The sequence below is a fragment of the Magnolia sinica genome, chromosome 5 (genome assembly GCF_029962835.1).
Source record: "Magnolia sinica isolate HGM2019 chromosome 5, MsV1, whole genome shotgun sequence".
In the NCBI taxonomy this organism is placed as follows: Eukaryota; Viridiplantae; Streptophyta; class Magnoliopsida; order Magnoliales; family Magnoliaceae; genus Magnolia; species Magnolia sinica.
The window spans coordinates 84106829-84127257 of NC_080577.1; positions in this window are offsets into that span (position 1 = coordinate 84106829).

Consider the following 20429-nt stretch of genomic DNA (forward strand, 5'->3'; position numbering starts at 1 on the left):
TCCATCTGTTTAGAAGATCAAGGAAGCCATAAGAAAAAGTGTTAATAAAGGTCCAAATTTTTTAAAACTTATAGGAATTGGTATACAAATGAAGTTCGATAAATACTGCGATGAATGTCATTTGTTAATGGCTTTAACGGTTGCTCTTGATCCTCAGTGCAAGATGAGTTATGTTAAGTTCATTTTTATGAAGATTTATTCTAATCAGATGGTGATAACTAAAACCTCGAAGTTTCGTGACTCAATCAAAAAATTGTACACTACGTATATAACCACATCAAGTGATAAAGAAGCTAGAGCTCATGTTGTTTCTACAACTGATGACACTATGCTCGACGATGAATACATGTCTTTCTTAGCACAAGAAGATACAAACAATGAAACGAAAGAATCAGATTTAGACTTGTAACTCAAAGAGTCATCGTAAGGCGGCAGGATTCGGACTTCAATGTTTTGGAGTTATGAAAAATGAGAGTTAGTGAAGGAAAATACCTTACACTATCGTCGGTAGCACGGGGCATGTCACCAATTCCTATTTTAATGGTGACATCAGAATCTGCTTTTAGCACAGGGAGTAGGATCATGAGCAAACATCAAAGCTCCCTTACACCACATACAGTTGAAGCATTAATTTGTACACAAGATTGGTTGTGTCCGATTTAGAGAGGTAATAGTTTTAATATTGAGGAGGAAGATGAGGAGGAGAATGAGTCTCAAGATACAGCACATGCAACAACAACAATATGAATGAAATTAGGTTAACATTTATTGTTAATTTCTTGAAACATGAAAATGATGTAATGTATACTTTTATGTTATGTTAATGGATGTTATAAATGCAATTCATTAATGACTTTTATTTTATTTTCATATCATATTTTTTTATTATAATTCATATTTCATTATTTCTTTTATATTTCATATTTCATATTTTCATCTGTTTTCATATTTCATTATTACTAAAATACTAATTTCTCCAACACAAAGTGTAAATATGTCTTCAAGTGAACCATCGACCGACGTTTGGGACTCTGGTTCCTTAGTTTACCCTCCAAAGTTCAGAAAATTGAAGATTTTGTATCATTTGTGTGGGGTCAAGTTTGTCAATAAACCTAATCAGCTTAGGTCACACTTATTATGTCGAGGTGAAGATGCAAAACTGTGTCTTAAAGCCTTAATGGAAGTTCAACTTCTTTTTCAAGCTCTTAGATTCGGATAAAAAACTTTCCACTCCCCATCCAAACTTTCTAAGACAGAAGATGAAGATAAATTATTAGCATTAGAGGAAGAACAATTCCAACTTTCCTTAAAATATAGTATGGAAGAGGCCTCTATACATCAACTATGTCCACCAAGACAATATGATACCGAAGAAGGTTCAAGCTGCACGAATAAAAAGAAGAAGAGTAACAAACCATCCAAGTTTCTCTCCATTCTTGGTGCATTTTACAGGGAGTTAGGAACTACATATAATTCTACTTATAAATAAAGTTTAAAAAATCAAATTCAAAGTATACAAGAGCACGATAAGAAGCTCTCTCCACCTTCTAATTGGAGAGAGGCAAAAAGTACGTATATAAAGAATTGAATGACAGCTCGAGCTTGGTAAACGAATCTCATCTCCAGTAATAATTAGTAAATAATGACAATAAAAAAATCTAATATTAATGTAATTAGAATATTTTTAGTTTTTAGTCTATATTTTATTTTTTAATTTTTAACTTTATTGTGTTATTAAATGTTATGTACAAGTACAACATTAATTCGATACTTCCGACCTCAAACTTTAATTCATCTCGAAAACTTAACTCTGACTCAAACTCGAAATCTCGAAAACTCGAACTCGGCTTGAAAGTACGAACTTAACTCGGATCGAAAACTCGAACTCAAAATCGAACTCGAACTTGGCTCAAAAGCTCGAGCTCGAATTCATCTAGAACTAGTCCGAGCTGCTGACCGAGCCGAGTCAAACTGGAAAAAGTGACTCGGTCACCGAGCCAAGTAGAACATGAGTCGGGGTAGCTGTTGATCGAACTGAGGCCAGCTCTAGTCTCAACCTAGTTCCTGAAGACTTCGACCTGAATCTGATTGAAGTTTAGATACCCATTGAGTCCTGGGATTTAAGTTTCAAGTTGGGCCTAGTTGATGAATAGATTAGATCAAATACATGTGCATATGGGCTCTCTTGCATTTGGGTGGCTGGAGAAAACCCGTTTCATTTGTTAAAATAATCAAATATATATTAAGCATGTATAAAGTAACTAGAACTAGAGCTGTACACGAGTAGAGTAAGCTTGGTTACTCACTCGACTCGACTCGACTCGGCATGAGTTTGAGCCAAGCACGAGCTTGAGTTTGATACTTGTTTTGATTACGAGTAGAGTACGAGCTGGGCAATACTCGACTTAGTACTTGACTCGATACTCGACTCGTACTGTGTGGTGTTGATTTATTATTATTAGTTTTTTGTATAAATTGTTAATATATTTCAGAAATTGATATCATATATTGCGAATATATGTTAGAAATTGTAAATATACATTAATATAGCTAATATATGTTAATATATGTTAATATAACTAATATATGTTAATATAGAATTTGTTAATATGTTAATATATGTTAATATAGTTAATATATGTTAAAATTGTTAATATATGTCAATACAGCGAATATATGTTAAATTTGTTGCTCGAAAATCCTGCTCGAATTGGGCTCAAATTCAGACTTGGACTCGGACTCGACTCGGCTCGATTTCTGCTCGTACTCGGACGAGTAGAGCACGAGCAGGGAATCTATGCTCGATGCTCGAGCAGAGCCGAGTATGAGTAAGACTCAGGCAGTGCGAGTCGAGCATGAGCTAGGCAATACTTAGCTCGGCTCGACTCGTGTATAGCTCTAACCAGAACTGACCCTACCTGCTGTAATGGTCCATCAAATAGACATAATTCATACCCAGCTGGACCTGATTTTTAAGCAGGTCCAAAAGGTGACACCCAAACCACTCATGATTTCTTAATGGTCCAATGAATGAGGCCAGGTACGTTAAAATGAGGTCAGGTCAGTAGGTCCAGGCAGCAATTGATAGTCCTAAATAGGATTGAATGTTAGGTGCAACCCTCTGGTTTGATACACAAGGCCACGCCTGTCCAAAGTGGGTCAGGTCCAAACCCAAAGGGCCACCCGGCCATTAACAGCCCTACACGTGCAACGCTAAAGGCAATGTATGGACCATCTATAAGCATCACCGCCGTTAGTGCAGACCAGCACCTTTGGTATTGTCGACCACCACATTGAATGGCTATATCACAAAGATCAGGTGAGCTGTCACATCAACAAGCTTAAAATAAACAATGGCCTACCTTCACGAAAAGCGGATTGGGCTATGATCAGTCCTTGTGGCAGCTCGTCAGATCGACGGTTCTGATTACTTGAACAAAATGCCACGTGTACAATAAAGATGTTAGATGAGCCACCATCTCTAGCAAGGGTCATAAGCACTACACGAATGTTGCTGCCATTGCATAAAATCAACTGCGTGGCCTACGTGATAAGAGATTGTGGCCATCTGAGCAAATGGGTTGCAATACGGACTGTTGCTTCAAACCATGTTTTTATGGATAATACAGATCCTTAATAACTTTGGGTGTGTGAGCTAGAGTGATCCAGGTGGTTTATGGAACATGTTCGATCAATGACAAACGTTCAAGATAGGGTAGTTGCTACCTTGGTCGTTAAGGCGGCCAACTTTCCGTAAGGATTTTCCTACACGCGAGAAAATAACCGCAGTGGAAATATCTCGCATGATATCTAGATAGCGTGACTATTGATGGGATTGGTGGGCCCCACAGTACTCAGTGGACCCATCTGGTCCATCCAGGTGACTTGGATCATCGGTTAAGGCTGTTAATAAAAATCCACCATGGGCGGCGACTCCATCATCCTCGTCCAACTAAGAAACCCAACATGATGATGTGGGCCCCATTTTTTGATCAAATGCACTCATTTGGTGGGCCATGGTGGTGGGAATCCATCCCACATGATGGATCGGCCCCATGCATATAAAAAATCGAGTGCAGCCACCCTATCCGAGCACTGCGACATGATGCAACGACCATTGGATGCGATCCGACAGTCTGCCCAAGTCTTTATAAGAGTCATGATTGTGTCAGGATTACAACCGAGATTCTAGGGGGAGAGAGAGAGAGAGAGAGAGAGAGAGAGAGAGAGAGAGCAGGGAGAACTTCCGCCACTAAACTCAATGTCGCACTGCACCGAGTTGACAGAATCGTCCTGACTTCAAGCTGAGTCTGGTCGAGTCCTGGCCTCTTTAGGCATCCCAAAAGAAAGAGAAAAGAGGGCAGAGCAATGCATTAATGACTTTTATTTTATTTTCATATTATATTTTTGTTTATATTATAATTCATATTTCATTATTTCTTTTATATTTTATATTTCATATTTTCATCTATCTTCATATTTCATTATTACTAAAATACTAATTTCTCCAACACAAAGTGTAAATATGTCTTCAAGTGAACCATCGACCGATGTTTAGGACTCTGGTTCCTTAGTTAACCCTCCAAAGTTCAAAAAATTGAAGATTTTGTGTCATTTGTGTGGGGTCAATTTTGTTAACAAAACTAATCGGCTCAGGTCACACTTATTATGTCGGGGTGAAGATGCAAAACCTTGTCCTAAAGCCTCAAAAGAAGTTCAACTTCTTTTTCAAGCCCTTATTGATTCGAATAAAAAACATTCCACTCCCCATCCAAACTTTCTAAGACAGAAGGTGAAGATAAATTATTAACATCAAAGGAAGAACAATTCCAACTCGCCTTAAAATGTAGTATGGAAGAGGCCTCTACACATCAACTATGTCCTCCAAGACAATATGATGCCGAAGAAGGTTCAAGCTGCACGAATAAAAAGAAAAAGAGTAACAAACCATCCAAGTTTCTTTCCATTCTTAGTGCATTTTACAGAGAGTTAGGAACTACATATAATTCTGCTTATAAATAAAGTTTGAAAAATCTAATTCAAAGTATTTAAGAGCACGATAAGACGCTCTCTCCACCTTCTGATTGGAGAGAGGTGAAAAGTATGTATATAAAGAATTGAATAACAACTCGAGTTTGGTAAACGAATCTCATCTCCAGTAGTAATTAGCAAATAACGACAATAAAAAAATAAACTTTTCTAATATTAATGTAATTAGAATATTTTTAGTTTTCAGTCTATATTTTATTTTTTTTATTTTCAACTTTATTGTGTTATTAAATGTTATATACAAGAACAACTTTAATTCGATAATTCTAACCTCAAACTTTAATTCATCTCGAAAACTTAACTCTAACTCAAACTTGAAATCTCGAAAACTCGAACTCGGCTCGAAAGTACGAACTTAACTCGGATCGAAAACTCGAACTCGAACTCGGCTCGAAAGCTCAAGCTCAAATTCAGCTAGAACTAGTCTGAGCTGCTGACCGAGCAGAGTCAAACTGGAAAAAGTGACACGATCAACGAGCCAAGCAGAACCTGAGCCGGGGTAGCTGCTGATCGAGCTGAGGCCAGCTCTAGTCTCAGTCTAGTTCCTGAAGACTTTGACCTGAATCTGATTGAAGTTCGGATTCCCATTGAGTCTTGGGATTTAGGTCTCGTGTTGGGCCTAGTCGATGAATAGATTAGATCAAATACATGTGCATATGGGCTCTCTTGCATTTGGGTGGCTGGAGAAAACCCGTTTCATTTGTTAAAATAATCAAATATACCTTAGGCATGTATAAAGTAACCAGAACTAGAGCTGTACACGACTAGAGTAAGCTCAGTTACTTGCTCGACTCGACTCAGAATTACTCGACTCAACTCGACTCGGCATGAGTTTGCGCTGAGCACGAGCATGAGTTTGATACTCATTTTGATTACGAGTAGAGAACAAGCTGGGCAATACTCGACTCGATACTTGACTCGTTCTCGACTCGGTACTCAACTCGTACTGTGTGGTGTTGATTTATTATTATTAGTTTTTTGTATAAATTGTTAGTATATTTCAGAAATTGATATCATATATTGCTAATATATGTCAGAAATTGTTAATATATGTTAATATAGCTAATATATGTTAATATAACTAATATATGTTAATATATGTTAATATAACTAATATATGTTAATATAGAAATTGTTAATATGTTAATATATGTTAATATAGCTAATATATGTTAAAATTGTTAATATATGTTAATACAGCTAATATATGTTAAATTTGTTGCTCGAAAACCCTGCTCGAATTGGGCTCAAATTCGGACTCGGACTCGGACTTGACTCGAAAACTCGGACTCAACTCGGCTCGATTTCTGCTCATACTCGGATGAGTAGAGCGAGAAGGGAATCCACGCTCGATGCCCGAGCAGAGCCGAGTACGAGTAAGACTTGGGCAATGCGAGCTGAGCATGAGCTGGGCAATACTCGGTTCAGCTCGACTCGTGTACAACTCTAACCAGAACTGACCCTACCTGCTGTAACGGTCCATCTAATAGACATAATTCATACCCGGCTGGATGCGATTTTTAAGTAGGTCCAAAAGGTGACACCCAAACCGCTCATGATTTCTTAATGGTCCAGTGAATGAGACCAAGTACGTTAAAATGAGGTTAGGTCAGCAGGTCCAGGTAGCCATTGACAGTCCTAAAAAGGATTGAATGTTAGGTGTAGCCCTCTGGTCTGATACACAAGGCCACGCCTATCCAAAGCGGGTCAGGTCCAAACCCAAAGGGCCACCCGGCCATTGACAGCCCTACACGTGCAACGCTAAAGGCAATGTATGGACCATTTGTAAGCATCACCACTGTCAGTGCTGACCAGCACCTTTGATATTGTCGACCACCACATTGACCGGCGATATCACAAAGATTAGGTGAGCCGTCACATCAATGACCTTAACATAAACAATGGCCTACCTTCACAGAAAGCGGATTGGGCTATGATCAGTCCTTGTGGCAGCTCGTCTGATGAACGGTTCTGATTACCTGAACAAAATGCCACGTGTACAATAGAGATGATAGATGAGCCACCATCTCTAGCATGGGTCATAAGCACTACACGAATGTTGCTGCCATTGCATAAAATCTGTTGCGTAGCCTACGTGTGAAGTTTTCACTGATAAGAGATCGTGGCCATCTGAACAAACGGGTTCCAATACGGACCATTGCTTGAAACCATCTTTTTATGGACAATAAAGATCCGTAATAACTTTGGAATTTGGCATTTGGCCCAACCACGGTGGGACCCAGTGCATAAACGATCTTGATCAAAGAGGACACAACCTTCTTGGCCGAGCAACCAGGGGCGGCTCAAAGGAGTAGGCAGGTGAGGCAATAGCCAAAGGCCCCTAATTATGAAGGCCCTATATTATAGCCAAATTAAAATTTCTTAATTATGAAGGTCCTATATTATAGGAAAATTAAAATTAAAAAGAAGAAAAAAAGTCTAAAATTTTTAAAATAAAACTAATTGAAAGGGCTACAAAATTGGAACATCTAAAAATTAGTATACAAATTTAAAATTGAAAATAAAAAAACAAATTCTAGAAATTAGCATTATCAATAATAACAGTCTAACTTTATCGTCTCTTTTCAAAATAATAGCATCATTCCCAATAAATTCTTCTCCTAAAACCTGGGACCACAACTAACTACTTTATTGCTAATTAAGTTCTCAAAAACTTAAATTTTAACTTTATTTTAAACTTAAAAACCTTATTTTTATGACTTGCTTAAGGCCCCCAGAAATGTTAAAACGCCCCCTGTGAGCAACAGCCGCTTAGGGGCAATTTTCCGCATTTGCCAGGGTCGCATTACATCCTCAAGCTTAAAAAATAAAAATTAAATTAAATTAAATTATTATATTTTAAAATGATACAATCAATTTCTTACAGCCAACATGTTATGTTACAACCCTTTCTAGAAGCGGATTGGTTGGTGTACCACACACCAACTATAGAGTTGGTGTATTGACATCAGCAAGTTTTGTGGGCCCCATCATGAGGTATGTGTTACATCCAAACTGTCCATCCATTGGCAATATAGTCTTAAGTCTTGAGACGAAAAATAAGACAAGTCTAAATATCAAGTGGACCACATTACAAAAAACTGAATGTATACCATTGAAAACCTTTTGGGGTCATAGAAGTTTCCCATCAATTTGAAATTTATTTTTCCTCTTCATCAATATATTTTTGACCTTATTAACAGATTAGATGGAAAATAAACATTATGGTGGGCCCTACGAAATTTTTAACTATGAAAATCATTATCCTCGTTGTTATTTCTAGTGTGGTAAATTTGAGCTTTGGATATGATTAATTTTTCGTTTAGTGCTCTAAAATGATCTCTAGCAATGGATGAACATTATGGATATAATAAATACATCATTGTGGGGCCATGTAACTTTGATCTTATTTGAACCGTTCGTACAACTTGGAGCTCGAGGATCGTCGGTGCTCGTCTTCATACGACACGTATGTACACTAGTTATATAGCTGGTGTGTGGTACACCAACAAGGCTTCCACGATTTCTGTAAGTGCTATGGTTGAAAGCCCCTTTATGTTGTCAAATTTGTGGTGCCAAAAACACTGCTTGTACTTTGTGAAATTGCATAAATGTAAATGTTCGAGACACAGTATGGATGAAGTATGTATGGATGAAGCGAGTCTCAGTGTATGGATGTTGACTACATTGGTGAAGCAAAATGCTCAACTTAAGATATGTCAAGCCATGACATTGTCTTGTAAGATCGACTTCGAAGGACAAGACATATTTACAAGTTAAGACTCGAGAATGTTCAACTGAATTTACAAGTTACAAGTCAAGATTCAAGATTGCGTAATTGAAGCTTCTAAGGAAAAGCTACATCAAGATTTCAAGCTTCACTTTCTTTAAAGGTTACACATCTTAAGGGTTCAATATCCTTACTTCACTATTAAGGTATGTTTGACCTTAGGTTGACCTTTAGAGTAGGTCATTTCGAATACATAATGCAAATGTTTTATATTTGGGAATCTGGTTTGCTCTAAGACTAGTCTTGGATCTTTCTCGACTAGTCTTAGCACTACTTCAACTTGTCTAAAATTTTCCTGGACCAGTCGTAAGTTTGTTATAAAAATTCAGAATTTTGTGTTAAGCTTCGACCAGTCCTGGGGTCTGTTTGACCAGTCGTATGAACAGTGTCGACTGTTCCTTCGACCAGTCGTGAACCTACGACTCAAACTACAATGATGTCTTTTTCTTGGCTTCGACTAGTCGTGATTAACCTAATACCAGTCAAAGGTGTCCTTTGACCAGTCGTAGGCTACCTACGACCAGTCGTGAAACTGCCTTCTCTTGTCGCGCTTAAATTTTCAAATATCCGTTGATTCTAAGACCAGTCATAGCAATCTCTGGACCAGTCGAAGATGCGATTTGCTCACCTATAAATAGAGCACGAATCTCTAAATATTGAGAACATCTGAAGTAATTGTAATCCAGCCTTCTGAGAGATAAGTTTGTGCTCCATTTTAAGCTAAGTGTGCATATTTAATATTCTCTTTCTTTAGCTTTTTAAATTGATTTTGTTTCTTGTATTCCAATCTGATCTGAAAAGAAGAAGTGTTATTTTCCTTTTTCTGCAATCAAAATCAATTAAAGTTAGCCCATTTTGGTTTAATTTAAAATCTATTAGAACCTAGAACCATTATAAAATGAGTATTGGACATTGAACTTTGACGTTCAAATCTCTACTCTGACTTGGTTCTTCTGGGCTGCTACAAAGGAGAAATCTATGAATTTTACATTATTGTAATTTACATTTTATTTTTGGTTTCTTTTGAGATTAAGCCAGAAAAATCTCATTGTGTTTGGTTATCTGAGGAGAGCTAGAAAACTCAGAAAGTGAGGGTTTTTAGATTGTGTAAACCCAAGTTAAAAAGACACAATTGTGAAGGTTTTAGGTGAACCTGTGAAAACTATTTTGATAGTAAACACTAATATCCCCTGTGTGAGGATATTAGGAGTGGAGTAGTATTCTGTGTGGCTGTTGTTTAACAGTTGGTGAACACATAGGTGAACCACTATAACTCCTTGTGTATTGTGGTTTGAATGTTTGCTTAATTTCCTATCTTTTATCATTCAAGTTGTGGAATGTATGTGTGGATGTGAATGTTGTAATTTTTACATTTCAAGCACAGTGGAGAATTTTGTAATAACTTAGACTTAAATTCCTGTAATTTATTTCGATTCCTTGCTATTTATTTATTCTTTTTTAGTTTGAGTTTTTGATACAAAGAACGTTCTAGAAATAAGATTGTCCTGTCATAAACCCTTGGTTTTTATGGTGTAAGGTTGTCCTTAGAACTGCATTTGTTTCAATCTCTCAATACTTGATTATTGAGACTGCTTTTCATTTTAAGCATTGCGAATTGATTTATTTTATTTGGTTATCATTTTTCCACTGTTAAAGTTTTATTTGGCATAGTCCTATTCACCCCCCCCCCCAAGGACATATAGCTTGGCCTTTTCAAGTGGTATCAGAGCCTAATAGTTCGTTTTTAATTCTTTATTCTTAGATTCATTTCCTAAGCTAACGATCTAAGCTATATATAAGATGTCAAATTTTGATAGCCTTTCAGTCACTAGGCCTCTACCATTTGATGGCTCCAACTATGCTTATTGGAAAGCCAGGATGAGGATTTTCCTCAAATCAATGGATGAGAGTGTGTGGCAAGCCACAATGACTAAATGGAACCCACCTGCCACTAAAGTGACTGGGATCGATGGTTCAAAATCAATGAGAGTAACATCGTATTTCTCATGGACCACTCTTCAGAAAAATGAGAGTAGTACTAACGCAAAAGCACTAAATGCAATCACTTGCGCACTATCACCGAATGAGTTCAAAAGAATTATATCCTTTGATACTGCAAAGCAAGCTTGGGATATTTTAGAAATGACACATGAGGGTACTTCAATTGTCAAGAAATCTAAAGTCCAACTACTTACAACCAAATTTAAAGAAATTCATATGGAGGAAAATGAAATATTTATAGACTTTTATATAAGATTAAATGACATTGTATACTCTATGTGAGGTCTTGGCGATAAAATCCCAGAAAGTAAAGTGTGGGCAAAGATACTACGCTCACTTCCTAAACGATTCAACTCTAAGGTAACCGCAATCCAGGAACTTCGTGATACAGACAATATGAGGGTAGAAGAACTAGTTGGTTCTTTACAAACCTATGAGTTAAATTTTAAAGCTCCTAAAAGTAAATCCATTGCCCTTAAATCTTCTAAATATATTTCTCAAGATTCTGATTTAGAAAATTCTGAAGATGATATGGCTCTTCTTGCTAAAAAGTTTTACGAGATTTTCAAAAGTAAAAAGAGGGTTGATTTTCAAAAATCTAATGATAAGAGATCGAAATCTAAACCTCAAAAATCATTAAAAGATATTCAATGCTACAATTGCCAAGAATATGGGCATTTAGCAAACAAGTGTCCTAAAAAGAACAAACCTAAAAAGAAAGGAATGATGGCTACTGGGGATGAATCTTCTGACTCTGAAGCTACTTCTGAATCAGAAGATTCTGAAACCGAGTCAGGCAATGATAAGGCTCTTATAACTCTAGCCAAGTTCACTTTTTCAGATCATGATGATTCAACTAGTGAAGAAAATCTAAATAGTGATCGTGACAATGAAGAAGATCTTCAAGATGCTTATAATGCCCTATACAAGGAAAGTTGTAAAATTGCAGTAAAATTAAAACTTCAGAAAGAAAAGTTCTCGAAGCTTAAGGAAAATTTTGACTCTCTTGTTTTAGAAAAATCCCTCATTTCAGATAGTTTTGAAAAATCAAAATGCGATTTAGATTTCAAAACTTCCTTGATTGAAAACCTACAATCTGAAAATAAGAAGCTTAAATTTGAAGTCTTTTCACTTTTCAGTTTAAAGGATACATGGAGGTATGCCCAGGGTGATTCGAAATTAGAAAAACTTCTGTCTGGATCAAGAAAATGTGAGGATCGATCCGGTCTGGGATACGATAAAAATATTCCTCCTAAACAAAAGAATACTTCTCCTAAATTTGTGAAAGGAGAGTCTTCAAACTCAAAAGAAAAGAGTGCAAATCATAAGTTTTTCAAAGATTCCAAAACTTTTCATTCTTTTAGAAATAACCATATTAGCTATAAGAATCAGAACCGAAATCCTTTAGCTGAAAAGAGTTGATTTGCTTAAGAATCTCTTAAAATCTAACTCAGTCGGTCATTACAAAAACAAGAAGAACAACTATACTTCTAAACCCAAATTAGTTATGAAATGGGTTCCTAAGGTTACTTGCTTGGTTGCCCACACCGCTTTCAAAGCTACAAGTCATTTGAAGTGGTACCTTGATAGTGGATGCTCCAGGAATATGACACGCGACAAGGCTTTATTCACCGATCTTAAAGATATGACTGATGGATCGGTCACATTTGGTAATGGTAGCAACTGCAAGATTATTAGTCAAGGTACGGTTCAACTCTATAACCTCCCCTTATTTAAAAATGTTTTATATGTTGAGGGACTAAAACACAACCTGTTAAGCATATCTCAAATATGTGATAACAATCATAGTGTGAAATTTTAAACAAAAAGGGTTCTGTAATATTAACTGGTCGCAGGACTTCTGAAAACTGCTATATTATAAGCAATGGTAGCTCATCTAAACAATTGTGCTACATGGTCCATACTGATGAGACTGAATTATGGCATAAACACCTTGGACATGTACACTACCGTAATTTATATAGATTGAGCAAGAGAGAACTAATAAGAGGTCTATCAAAATTATAAAAAGTAGACAAAATATGTGGTGAATGCCAGTATGGCAAGCAAACAAGGAGCTCTCACAAAAAGGTGAACTCCAATACCACATCAAGACCACTCGAGCTTCTCCATATGGACCTTATAGGACCTACCAAGACGGAGAGTCAAGGAGGCAAAAAATACATACTGGTCATCGTGGATGATTTTACCAGATTCACTTGGGTAGCCTTCTTAAGGGATAAATCAGAAACTCTTGATGAAGTAAAGAAGATTCTCAAACGGATCCAAACTGAAAAAGGCTCTCAAGTCTGTAAGATCTGTAGTGATCATGGATCTGAGTTCGAAAATAGCAGTTTTGAGAAATTCTGTAATGATCAGGGAATATCGCATGAATTCTCTGCACCCAAAACACCACAATAAAATGGAACTGTGAAAAGGAAAAATAGAGTGCTTCAAGAAATGGGAAACGTAATGTTGAATAGTGTGAAGCTCCCTAGAAATCTTTGGGCTGAAGCCGTAAATACTGCATGCTATATTATCAACCAAGTGTATACATGTAAGTCTGATAATAAAACTACTTATGAACTTTCGTTTGATAAGAAGCCTACTGTCACATACTTTCAAGTTTTTGGCAGCAAGTGCTCTATTTTATGTGACCAGAAAAATCTGGGAAGGTTTGATATAAAGAGTGATGAAGGGATCTTCTTAAGATACTCTTTAAACAGTCGGGCATATCGTGTTCTGAACAACAAGATTGGTGTGATTCAAGAGTCTATCAATATAGTCATTGATGATCACTTGAATACACCTGCCCCAAGTTCAGATAATGATGAAGTTCTTTTGATTGACAAACCAGATACTTCATCAAATCAAGTTAATTCTGAACTAAGGACTGTCAAAGATCATCCAACCAATCAGATACTTGAAAACACTCACTGGTATGCGCACTCGTAGACAATTAGAAGACATATGTAACTACGTATGTTTTACATTCCAGATTGAACCAGTAAATGTAAAAGAAGCGCTTTCTGATGAAAATTGGATAGTAGCTATGCACGAAAAATTTAATCAATTTGTTCGAAATGATGTCTGGTATCTTGTTCCTAGACCTAAAGATAAACATATTATTGGAACAAAGTGGATTTTCAAAAATAAGTCTGACGAACTTGGTAATATTATTCGAAACAAGGCAAGACTGGTAGTTCAAGGGTACACTCAAATAGAAGGCATTGATTACGATAAAACCTTTGCCCCAGTTGCTCGCCTTAAATCAATCAGGCTTTTCATATCCATTGCATGCTTTAAAAAATTTAAAATTTATCAAATGGATGTAAAGAGTGTCTTTTTGAATGGTGATTTACATGAATAAGTATATGTTGAACAACCTACAAGGTTTGAACACTCTAAGCTTACTAATCATGTATATCGTCTTAAAAAGGCTCTATATGGTATAAAACAAGCTCTCAGGGCATGGTACGAAAAATTGACCAAGTTTTTACTAAGTCATAATTTTTCAAATGGGTAGTATCGATAAGACGCTCTTTGTTAAAAAAATATAACGATGATATCTTAATGGTTCAAATATATGTTGATGATATTATTTATGGATCAACATGTACTAACATGACTGTTGAGTTTGCAAATTTAATGAAATCTAAATTTGAAATGAGCATGGTTGGGGAATTAAATTATTTCCTAGGGTTGCAAGTAAAACAACAATCTGATGGTATTTTTATTTCTCAAACCAAGTATGCCTTGAACCTGATTAAAAGGTTCGGATTTGAGAATGGTAAGAATTTTGATACTTCTATGAGTACAACTTTAAAACTCTCAAAAGATTCTGCAGGTAAAAATGTAGATCTGAAATTATATTGGAGTATGATTGGTAGTTTACTATATTTAACTACTAGTAGACCTGATATCTCTCTAAGTGTTGGTAGTTGCGCTAGATATCAGTCTGATCCTAAAAAATCGCACTTGATTGTTGTCAAGTGAATTATGAGATATGTCGCAAGTACTATTAATCTCGGTCTCTGGTATCCACATGAGACTAGTGTTCAATTAGCTGGGTACTTGGATGCTGACTGGGCTGGTAATCTTGATGATAGAAAATCAACCAGTGGTAGTTGCTTTTATATCAGAAATTATTTAGTTTCTTGGTTTAGGAAGAAACAAAGTTCTATATCACTTTCAACTGCTGAAGCTGAATATATCGCAGCTGGTAATGCATGTACGCAACTTGTTTGGATGAAACATATGCTAAGTGATTATGGAATTAAACAGGATTCTATATTATTATATTGTGATAATTCCAGTGCCATAAATATTTCGAAAAATCCAATTCAACATTCTCGTACTAAGCACATTGACATTAGATTTCATTATATTCGTCAATTAGTAGAAGAAAAGGTTATATCTTTGGAATATATCCCTACCGAGAATCAATATGCTGACATTTTCACTAAACCACTCGACAAAAGCAGGTTTAACAAAATGAAATTTGATCTTGGCATGTGCATTCTAAAATGATTATTTATGCCTACCTTGTATCATATTGTATATATTTGCTAGTTTAGATTTCAATTTTTGTGAAAGATGTAGGAAATCAGATTTTTATGGTGATACTCGACCAGTCGAGGATTTCCTCAACCTGTCTTATTACGACCGGTAGTAGAAAACTCACGACCGGTCGTAAATCGCGCTGATTGACTTAAATTGGGGAAAATATCATTTCTTCCTTATTTCGACTTTCCTCTCTAACAGGCCGTTGCCCGACCAGTCGAACCCAACTTCCAGATTCGTCAAGGTTAGTGTTCCATTTGCTTATTTCTTGTAGATTTGTGTCAAGTATACTTCTATTTCTCTCTTGAAGTTGTCTTTTTCTTGGTTTGTTGAGATTTGAAATTTTTTCTTCACCCATATCTGATTTGAGAATACCCATTTCTCAATCCATTGCAACTCTTTGTTTCTTTCAAATCTTTGTTGCATATGGCATCTAGAGGAAGAAAGATAACATCCCGCAGTCCATCTTCTTCCAAATCTACTCCTATTACCAAGCGTCATCTTCGGTTCTACGAAGAAGATCCATCTTATGTACGGAACATTAGATTGAGAAATGTTATTGTAGAACGTCCTGTTTCTGTAGATCATGTTGCACCGTATGATATCCTTCTTATTCTTTAAACTGTAGGTTAGGATAACTGTTTGCATTGGGGTGGGCCAGCATACCGGTCCATTGCCCAGTCCATGTTCGCTTACATAAGTGAGTTTTCATTGGAAAATTTAACTTTTAAAATAGCCAAAAGAGAAGGACTATTTGACGTTGATCGTCATTTGATTTCAGCTCTTATGGAAATTCCTGTGAATGATGAAGGCATTCTCATCCATATCTTATCTGAAAAACCCTCAGAAACTGAAAAACGTATGCTCACTAGAGCCTTATGCAATTTGGACGTACATTGGACGCATAAAGGGAATGCGCTCCCCTCAAAGTTTTTGTTACCCAAATATAAAGTTCTTCACAAAATCTTTGTGTCTAACTTGTATTCTCGATCGGGTAATAAATTCGAATTGACGTCCTTAATGGTTCGTGTTCTTCATTCTGTTGCCAGAGGTGTTCATGTTTGTTTACCATCCTTGATTTGTCACTCCATTATTCCATTTAGACTTCATCCAGGTCACAGTGACATCCCTTTTGCTTACTTGATGACTGTGTTGGCTACACATATGTTAGTCGACATGCCTGTTGGAGAAGCCCCGATCCATCATATGATATTTAACAATTCTAACATTAATAACATGAAGCTGGATTTACTTCCTGGCTAAGGTGATGGTAATGGTGGTGCTGAAGCTGGAAATGAGGAGGATGTTGGTGATCTTCCTCATTATGACATTAACATGGATGATATTTTTGAAGAACTTAAATCTGATTCTGCTAATGATCTTGATTATGAGCCTTCTGAGTTTGATGCACGTTTACATGCTTTGGAAGAGAAGGTTGAGAATATACATGTTACTAATGTCATGCAGTTCAAATATATGCGCAAATATCTTAGGCGTTTGAACAAGAGCATGCATCAACTTGATCCTTCCATCCCTGCTCCTTCATCTGGCTCAGATTAGTTCTTTTTATTTTACTGGACTGTAATAATATTATTACTCTTCTGCTCTCTCTGTTTGTAAGATTGTTACTGCTTTTGACTTATCTCTGTTTATGGATTTTTTTTATTTTTTTTTACTCTCTCTTTCATTTTAACTCCTCCGCCATTTGATCATTGCTTCCTTTGTCCTATTGTGACAAAAAGGGGGAGAATGGATATATATTGGATGTCTATGGTATTGGATTTAGATTTATGTGATGTATGTTACTTAAGGGGAGTATGTGCAGGTAGTATGTTACTCAGGAGGAGTATGTGCAGGTATATGCAGAGGTGGACTATATGTTGAATTGATTATGAATGTGGACCAATTAATAATAACTAGTGCATGACTCTTTAACCATATATTATGCTTTATGTAATATACCGTAAAAGTGTATTATATCTTAAAAGTGTGTTTTGTCACTAATTTGACAAAGGGGGGAGATTGTAAGTGCTATGGTTGAAAGCCCCTTTATGTTGTCAAATTTGTGGTGCCAAAAACACTGCTTGTACTTTGTGAAATTGCATAAATGTAAATGTTCGAGACACATTATGGATGAAGCATGTATGGATGAAGCGAGTCTCAGTGTATGGATGTTGACTACATTAGTGAAGCACAATGCTCAACTCAAGATATGTCAAGCCACGATATTGTCTCGCAAGATCGACTTCGAAGGAAAAGACATGTTTACAAGTCAAGACTCGAGAATGTTCAACTGAATTTACAAGTTACAAGTCAAGATTCAAGATTGCGTAATTGAAGCTTTTAAGGAAAAGCTACATCAAGATTTCAAGCTTCACTTTCTTTAAAGGTTACATATCTTAAGGGTTCAATGTCCTTACTTCACTATTAAGGTATGTTTGACCTTAGGTTGATCTTTAGAGTAGGTCATTTCGGATACATAATGCAAATGTTTTATATTTGGGAATCTGGTCTGCTCTAAGACTAGTTCTGGATCTTTCTCGATTAGTCCTAGCACTGCTTTGACCTGTCTAAGATTTTCCTAGACCAATCATAAGTTTGTTGCAAAATTTCAGAATTTTGTGTTAAGCTTCGACCAGTCTTGGGGTCTATTCGACCAGTCGTATGAACAATGTTGACTGTTCCTTCGACCAGTCGTAGACTACCTACAACCAGTCGTGAAACTACCTTATTTTATCACGCTTAAATTTTTAAATATCTGTTGGTTTTAAGACCAGTTATAGCAATTTCTGGAGCAGTCGAAGATGCGATTTGCTCACCTATAAATAAAGCATGAATCTCTGAATATTGAGGACATCTGAAGTAATTGTAATCCGGCCTTCTGAGAGATAAGTTTGTGCTCCATTTTAAGCTAAGTGTGCATATTTAATATTCTCTTTCTTTAGCTTTTTAAATTGATTTTGTTTCTTGTATTCCAATCTGATCTGAAAAGAAGAAGTGTTATTTTCCTTTTTCCGCAATCAAAATCAATTAAAGCTAGCCCATTTTGGTTTAATTTAAAATCTATTAGAACCTAGGACGATTATAAAGTGAGTATTGGACATTAAACTTTAACATTCAAATTTCTACTCTGATTTGGTTCTTCTAGGCTACTACAAAGGAGAAATCTAAGAATTTTTCATTATTGTAATTTACATTCTGTTTTTAGTTTCTTTTGAGATTAAGCCAGAAAAATCTCATTGTGTTTAGTTATCTGAGGAGAGCTAGAAAACTCAGAAAGTGTGGGTTTTTGGATTGTGTAAGCCCAAGTTAAAAAGACACAATTGTGAAGGTTTTAGGTGAACCTGTGAAACCTATTTTGATAGTGAACGCTAATATCCCCTGTGTGAGGATATTAGAAGTGGAGTAACATTTTGTGTTGATGTTGTTTAACAGTTGGTGAACACATAGGCAAACCACTATAACTCCTTGTGTATTGTGGTTTGAATGTTTGCTTAATTTTCGATCTTTTATCATTCAAGTTGTAGAATGTATGTGTGGATGTAAATGTTGTAATTTTTACATTTCAAGCACAGTGGGGAATGTTGTAATAATTTAGATTTAAATTCCTGCAATTTATTTCGATTCCTTACTATTTATTTATTCCTCTTTAGTTTGAGTTTTTGATACAAAGAACGTTTTAGAAATAAGGTTGTCCTGTCATAAACCTTTGGTTTTTATGGTGTAAGGTTGTCCTTAGAACTGCATTTGTTTCAATCTCTCAATACTTGATTATTAAGACTGCTTTTCATTTTAAACATTGTGAATTGATTTATTTTATTTGGTTATTATTCTTCCGCTGTTAAAGTTTTATTTGACATAGTCCTATTCCCCCCCCAATAGAACATATAGCTTGGCCTTTTCAATTTCTTCTGCCCAACGAAAGCAGATTAGCGGTTATACCTCACGCCACGTAGATAGTTGTTGTATTGATGTCAGCAAGTTCTGTGGGTCTGATCATGAGGTATGTGTTATATCCAAACCGTCCATCCATTTGACGAGCTCGTCTTAAGGCCTGAGACAAAAAATTAAGACACATCTAACAATCAAGTGGACCACACTGCAAAAAGCAGTGGGGAATTTAATGTCTACCATTAAAACCCTTTTTGGGGTCACAGAAGTTTTGGATTAATATGAAATTTTTTTTCCTCTTATTTCAGGTCTTTGTGAATGTATGAATAGATTGAATGGAAAATAAACGTTACGGTGGGCCTACGAATTTTTTAACAGTAGACGCTGCTATTTGTGGTGTGGGCCAGATGATCTTTAGATACGTTTCATTGTTTGAATAATTCTCTAACATGATCTCTAAAAATAGATGGAGGGTTGAGATATAATAAATACATCAATGTGGACTAACTTTGATCTCCTTTGAACCGTTCGTGCAACTCGGAGCTCAAGGAGCGAGAAGCTCGTCGTCGCACGACACGAGAGGTACTCTAGCCAATCCGCTTCCACCGCCAACACGTCGCATTTATGAAAATACTCATTAGCTTAAAAGGCCGGTCACATCGTGATGATCAAATGCCACAGAAACAAGGGACGCGGTTCGGCTAATGACGCTGCCACCATCCAAGTGGCTAGTTGTCGGTGCTACGTGGACCTCACTGTGACGTATGTGTTTTATCTACGCCGTCCATCCATTTATAAAGATAATTTTAGGGCTTGATCCCAAAAATACAGTAGATCTAAATCTCAGGTGAACCACATCATGGGAAAACAGTACTGATTGAATGTCTACCGTTAAAAACCTCCTAGGCCCACTGTAATGGTTTTTTGACATCTAACATGTTGATCAGGTCATACAGACTTGGATGAAGGGAAAAAATATATATCAGCTTGATCTAAAACTTTTGTGGCTCCCTAGAAGCTTTTAATGGTGGGTGTTCAATCAACACTGTGCGGCCCATTCGAGATTTAGATCAACTTCAGTCTTAGTGTCTTACCATAAAATGATAGGGAAGAATGGGTGAACGACATGGATAAA